The sequence below is a fragment of the Microtus ochrogaster genome, chromosome 19 (genome assembly GCF_000317375.1).
Source record: "Microtus ochrogaster isolate Prairie Vole_2 chromosome 19, MicOch1.0, whole genome shotgun sequence".
Classification (NCBI taxonomy): Eukaryota; Metazoa; Chordata; class Mammalia; order Rodentia; family Cricetidae; genus Microtus; species Microtus ochrogaster.
This window is the reverse complement of record NC_022021.1, coordinates 23,268,014-23,274,369: the sequence shown is the minus strand read 5'-3', so window position 1 is coordinate 23,274,369 and position 6,356 is coordinate 23,268,014.

Here is a 6,356-nt window from a genome sequence, read left to right as displayed (position 1 = left end):
TGCTGACAGGGAGGAGCCCACTCTGGGATCTATGTGAACTGAGACAATGCTGACAGGGAGGAGCCCACTCTGGGATCTATGTGTACAACCCTTGCCCTCTCTTTAAACATGAACCTCGTGCCTGGGCCTAAAGATGGACTTCGGGAGTTACTAGACCTCTTTCTTTATTAACGTTCCTAGGATGGTCACAGTGAACAAACCATTCTCTGCTTTTCAGCATTACTTGTCTGTCTACTTGGCCTTCTCGGGACTGGTTTCTGAGCCTGTGTTAGAGCTGCCAAGGCCGAGGCTTTGTTCCTAACAGCTGCAGTAACACCCTTCTCTCCATGGGACATGACTGCTAGATGCTCACCAAACCCATTTTCATTTCCAAAATAAATGATTTAATTTTCTAAACTCCTTGGATATATGTTCAGCCATGTGATTCACCCTCACCAATGGCATATAACCCTGATGAACAACTAAGAAAAGGTTTGCTTGCTGGGCAGTGGCAGCCCATGCCTTTAATCTCAGCACTCAGGAGGCAGAAACAGGTGGATCTCCGTGAGTTTGAGGCCAGCCTGGTCTACAGAGCTAGTTCTAGAACAATCAAGGCTACACAAAGAAATCCTATCTTGAAAAACAAAAACAAAAAGAAAAACAAGGTATGCCCCTGTAAAGGGGTGGGGAGTGTACCTCCACTAGACACCAGAAACTATCAAATAAAGTTACCCAGTTTTGAGTTGTGGTCAATAGGTTCCCATAGACCTCCCCAGTCATTATAGCCTACGGCCATTCCTCTTAGTTACAATCCCAAACTTGATGGTAAGACCCTATTTCTAAAGACACCACATGCATGAGTCATGGATATAGAGACACTAAGCTAGTACTAAGCCTCAGAAGTTTTGTTCCCATGGGGTAGCTTTCAGGATGCTGGAAAAGAAAAATGCACACACTGGGAGAGAAAAATCACCAACAGCCTTGCACAGCAACCTGGGGTCCTGGGGAGCTACAATAATGGCCGACCTGGCGAAACGCATCCACTGATAAAATAGTGAGATGGGTGTCTTAAGAGTAATCAGCTGCTTTCTGGTGGGTTTGAAACCCTCTGTACGAGATGCTACCGATGCCTGGAACCAGTAACAAGGCCAAAGCTGGTGGCTAGCTAGGTCATAGGCCCTAGAGGAGAGCAGAGTACTGTTTATTCTGCTAAACAGATGTGACCAACTGCCCCTTAGTTCTTCTCTTTATACCCATAGATCAGTATATCTCAACCCTCATCAGAGAAGCTTATTTTTACAGTAGATAACAACACAGAGATTCACAAAAGAGCAACATTCAGAGACTAAGAGACTGTAGAATGCTCAGCTCTAAATGGAACGTCTATGTCACACTCCTTCACCCAAACTTCAGAAGTCATCATAGAAGTGGAGTGAGAAAGATGGTAAGAGAGAGGGAGTAGATGACTGTAGCCAGACGTCAGAGGTGGCACACAGCCGTCACACACGCGACCTCAGCGGAGCTGGGGATGACTATAGCCAGACGTCAGAGGTGGCACACAGCCGTCACACACGCGACCTCAGCGGAGCTGAGACTGTGTGCGTCTCCGTGTGGATGGGAGAAGGGGTTCATGAAGTACCTCTCCCGTCTGAAGAGCCCTGACAGGCGGCCTGAGTTCCAGCAGATGGTCCCACCCTGTGCAGTCAATAGGAAGAGAACTCAGCAAGTATGAGGAGTGAGAGAACATGAAGGTGCAGGGGGAGAAGTTTGCACCGAGAGGGAAGGGGGTAGATTTGATCTAAACACATATGCATGTCTGAATATTAAGTAAAATAGCCTAAATACAAAACAACGAAAACTTACTTTAAAAATACACACACAAAAGAAAAGGCATGTTTTCTCCACTTTCTTTGTTCTTCCATCTGCCAATCTGTTGAAGCTAATTCAGCCTTGAAGCCACGTGTTTAAAGATCTTGGCACCAGTGTGGCCCTTGCGGCAGAGCCTCCTCACAGCATGCATTGTACTGTGCTATGAGTGGGAAATAGATCTTTCTTGAGTTTAGTCAGACATTTTGAGGTCAATTGCTACAGTAGCTGCTGATACTTGTCATGACTAACAGAATGTCACAGATGGTCCATTTCCTGACATCTTACAGATACTTTCTGTACTTATATTAAGATCAATTTTTGGTTGCTATTTCTCTTTTATTTAAATTTTTTATTTAGTGTATGTTTTGTAGTTTTTATTACTACCTTTTAAAACTACGATGTTTACAAGAATGAATTGAAACAAGTTGTAACACATTACATTATCATGTATCTCCAACGTTAAGGCCCCTGGGACCACACAGGAAGGGCTTCCATCCCAAACAACATTGTCTCCTTTTACAAGGGCTGAGACCTCCTCATTCTGCATCTGCTTTGCTAGGAGATGTAACATACTACAAACGAGACAGCTCAGGGATCTGGTCCCAGCCCCAGGTTGTAAATATTACTGTAAGGTTGGGGAGTTTCTTGAAAGCAAGCTGTTGCCCGAGGGAAGCAAGTGTTCTGTGTCAGGCATGCAGAGCTAGGCTGGCCATAAAATTTTCCAGTGTGTTTTGGGGAGCTAGGTTTGTGCAGGGGGCTGGGGCCTCAGGAGGCAGGGGGACTGAGGCTTCATCTTACAGAAGGGCACCAAAACAACCTCACTGCTGTCTCTCCCTTAAATAGGGCCACCTTCTGTTCATTCCATCAAATAGAACTGTTTTTTACACACACTTCTAAGGGAGAGGAGTTAAGCTGCAGTAATATTGAGTGCAGGGAAAGGTACTGGAACCTGCTTGATCCTTCGGTGGGCTGGGTGCAGGCGTGGGGGCTGTTGTAAGGCAAGGGCAGGACAGGCAGGCAAGGAGGACACTTGCCTTGGCCTTTCAACATAGAGCATCCCTTCACAGTTTCGGTATCTAGCTAAGGGGCTTTCAAACAGTCTAGTACACAAAACAAGAACAAACCCAAGCACAACTGGCATAATCTTTCTCTGTGCCCCCTACGCACGGTTTCTCTGTGTAGCTCAGGCTGCCCTGGAACACACTCTATAAACCAAGCTGACCTTGAACTCAAAGATCCACCTGCTTCTGCCTTCCGTATGAGGACATTAAAGGTGTAGGGAGATGGCTGAGAGGTTAAGAGCACTGGCTGCTCTTCCAGAGGTCCTGAGTTCAATCCCCAGCAACTACATGGTGGCTCACAACCAGCTATAATGAGATCTGGTGCCCTCTTCTCTTCTTCTGGTGTGCAGGCATACATGCAGACAGAATACTGCTTATGCAATAAATAAATAAATCTAAAAAAAAAATAGTTCACTCCATCATACCCAGCTAAGGGTAACATTTCTTACACCCCAAGAGCCACATACAGTAAGGTTAAAAAACAAAACAAGGTCAGTAAGATGGCTCAGCAGCCGGAAGTCCTTCCCACCAAGGCTACAGCCTGAGTTCCAGCCATGGTGGAGGACAGAAATGACTCCCACAAGTTTTCTCTAGCGTACGCACCTGCTCTGCCAAGTGTGTGTGTGTGTGTGTGTGTGTGTGTGTGTGTGTGTGTGTGAGAGAGAGTCATAAATTTAAAAAAATTACAACTAATAAAATCTGAAAAAAAACTGACCATAGCAAATGTTCTCAGAGAACACTGTTTTAAGTATGAATTTGTATCTACTTAGACAATTACAATCATTTACTAGTTGATTTGAGGAGGAGGCCGGCCCACACGTGGAAGTTAGAGGGAAACTTGCAGGAGTCAATTCTCTCCCTTCATCATGAGTACTGGAAGGTCAAACTCATCTATGGGGCTTGACAAGTCCCTCTACCCACTGAGCCGTCTCGATGGTTCTCCATCCACTTTTGCTGACTTTACTTTAAGACTGTATTTATCATGATATTCTGACTTGTACATATTTAACTAATCATTTAAAAACTAATATGCAAACATAAAGGCAGGATCCAAGACTGTTTCCAGCATGGATAAGTATCACATATTCAAATCAATCCTTCCCTGTAAAGTCTCTGGTAATAACTGCAAAAAAAAAAAAAAATGCTCTTCAGAGCTTCGTTAGAAGACAGCATACCACTGGGGAAATAGGTTTCTTCTTGCCAAGATAAAAATGTCTGAAATTATACATTGAATACAAATAGGGGAAAACAACCCTGCCCCTTGCATTCCTTTGTCAGCAAAGTCCTTGAAAATATGCACAGAAAGTTTTGCTAAATAGAGTCACAAGTATTAGAACAGTGTGGGAAGAAGTTGCAGGCTGAACTGAAAGCTGATGTTTCTAGTATTTTCCACTTTGTGCTGTTTAGTAGGCTTTGTGGCACTGTGGTATTTACTAGATTGTGTTTCAATAATAAAATACAACTTTTCGAATGGTCTTAAAGGAAAGCCCTAATAAAGGTGGTGGTTTTCTTCCATATCCTTCAAAAAATGGCTTTACAAATATAAAAGCTAAGTTCTGTTGAATGTTTTTGTAAGTAGAAATATTGATGGATCCGTGGGAATTTTTGCCTTTTAGTTTGTTTTTTGAGATGGGATCTCACTGTATCCCAGGCTGGTCCCAGACATGACAGTCCTCCTGCCTCAGCCTCTTAAATGCTAGGATTAGGATTACTGGTATGTGACACCATGCCTGATGATTTAGTTTTGACTAAGATAATTCATTTTTGAAATGAAGGAGAACTAACTACAAACTAAGGAGGAAGCAAGCACATGAGATATATTCCCAACCCACCTCATAGATAACTACTCTGGCAAAACTTTTGAGCCAGAATGTGCAACATGAGAGAACATTATCACTGTGGTTACTTAATTTGTTTAGAACTCTTGGTAATTAATCTACTCAAGATCTAGCTATACCACTCTTTATTATATACTCAAAGGATGCTCCAGCCACTTGCTACCATGTTCCTTGCAGTTCTATACATAATAGCCAGAAACTGAAAATAACTGAGATATTGCTCATCAGAAGAATGGATAAAGAAAGTGGTACATTTGCACAATGGAGTACTACTCAGCTGTTAAAAATGACATTATGAAAGTTGCAGGCAAATGGATAGAACTAGAAAAAACAACCATGCTGAGTGAGGTAGCCCAAACTCAGAAAGATAAATGTGGTTCTTATTCACTTATATATGGATATTAGCTATTAAATAAATAATATCAATCCAATCTACAATCCATAGACCCAGAGAGGTTAGATATAGAGAAAGAAACTGGGGGAGGGGATTTGGATCTCCCTTGCAGGAGGCAATAGAATAGTTTTTAATGGGTGGGTGGTGAAGGGAGCAAGGGGGGATGGGAGGACCTAATGAAGAGGAGGAGGGGAGATGGGGTTGAAGGATGGAATACAGGAAGAGACAGCTGGAATTGAGGGGTGCTTAAGGGATGATAAGGAAACCTAGTGCAGTGGAGACTTCCTAAAATATATGAAGTTGGTCCTAATGAGGTCTCCTGATGTAGGAATCAGAGTCCCAAATGTCCATCTCTTGTCACCAAACATGGCTTTTAGTAGCAGAGCTAGGTTGCATTCAACTGAGTTGTTGGTTAGAGGGGTCCCATGGAAACCCCAAACAACCCAGGCTGTTGATAACACAATAGGTTGCTCTCCAAAAATTGGTGGTGGTGGGGGGTAGCATTGCCAAGGACAATAGCCACACCAGTAATTGAACATGGAGAGACTGAGCTGGTGCCTGTAGGAAGCCCTCACTCCATATTCTAGTTCATTTCACCGAGGAAGAATTGTAAACACTGACCTAGTTGCAAAACTTTTGACCCATGTTCTGTCCTTTCTACAAGATTAGTTAGAGCAATGGTGACACAAAGTTTGTGGGAGTAACCAAGCAGTGTCTCATTTACTTAAGGCCCACTCCATGAGATGGAACTCATCCCTGACACTGGTTGGGTAACCAAGAACCAGAGACTAGATAGCCCAGAGGCCTATAGTAAACAAACACTACTGGCCTTTAAAAAAGTATCAATAAAATGACTCAAATGATATTCTACTGTACTGGTAGATCAATGCCTTCTTCAGTTATCATCAGAGAAACCCCATTCTGTAGATGGGAACAAATATAGGCCCACAGCCGGACCTTAAACAGAGAAAGATCCCTTGGGAAACACAACTCTAAATGGGATGTCTCCATCAAATCCCTCCACTTAGAGCTCAGGGACCCCACAGAGGCAGGGAGCCCTGCAGAAGAAGAGGCAGAAAGAGTGTAAGAGCCACAGGGGGTGGAGGACACAAGGAGAACAAGGCCCTCTGAATCAGCTAAGCAGGACACACAAGCCTACATGGGTCTGCAGCAGGTCCTCTGCGTTTTATGGGACTCCTGGATGTATGAATAAGT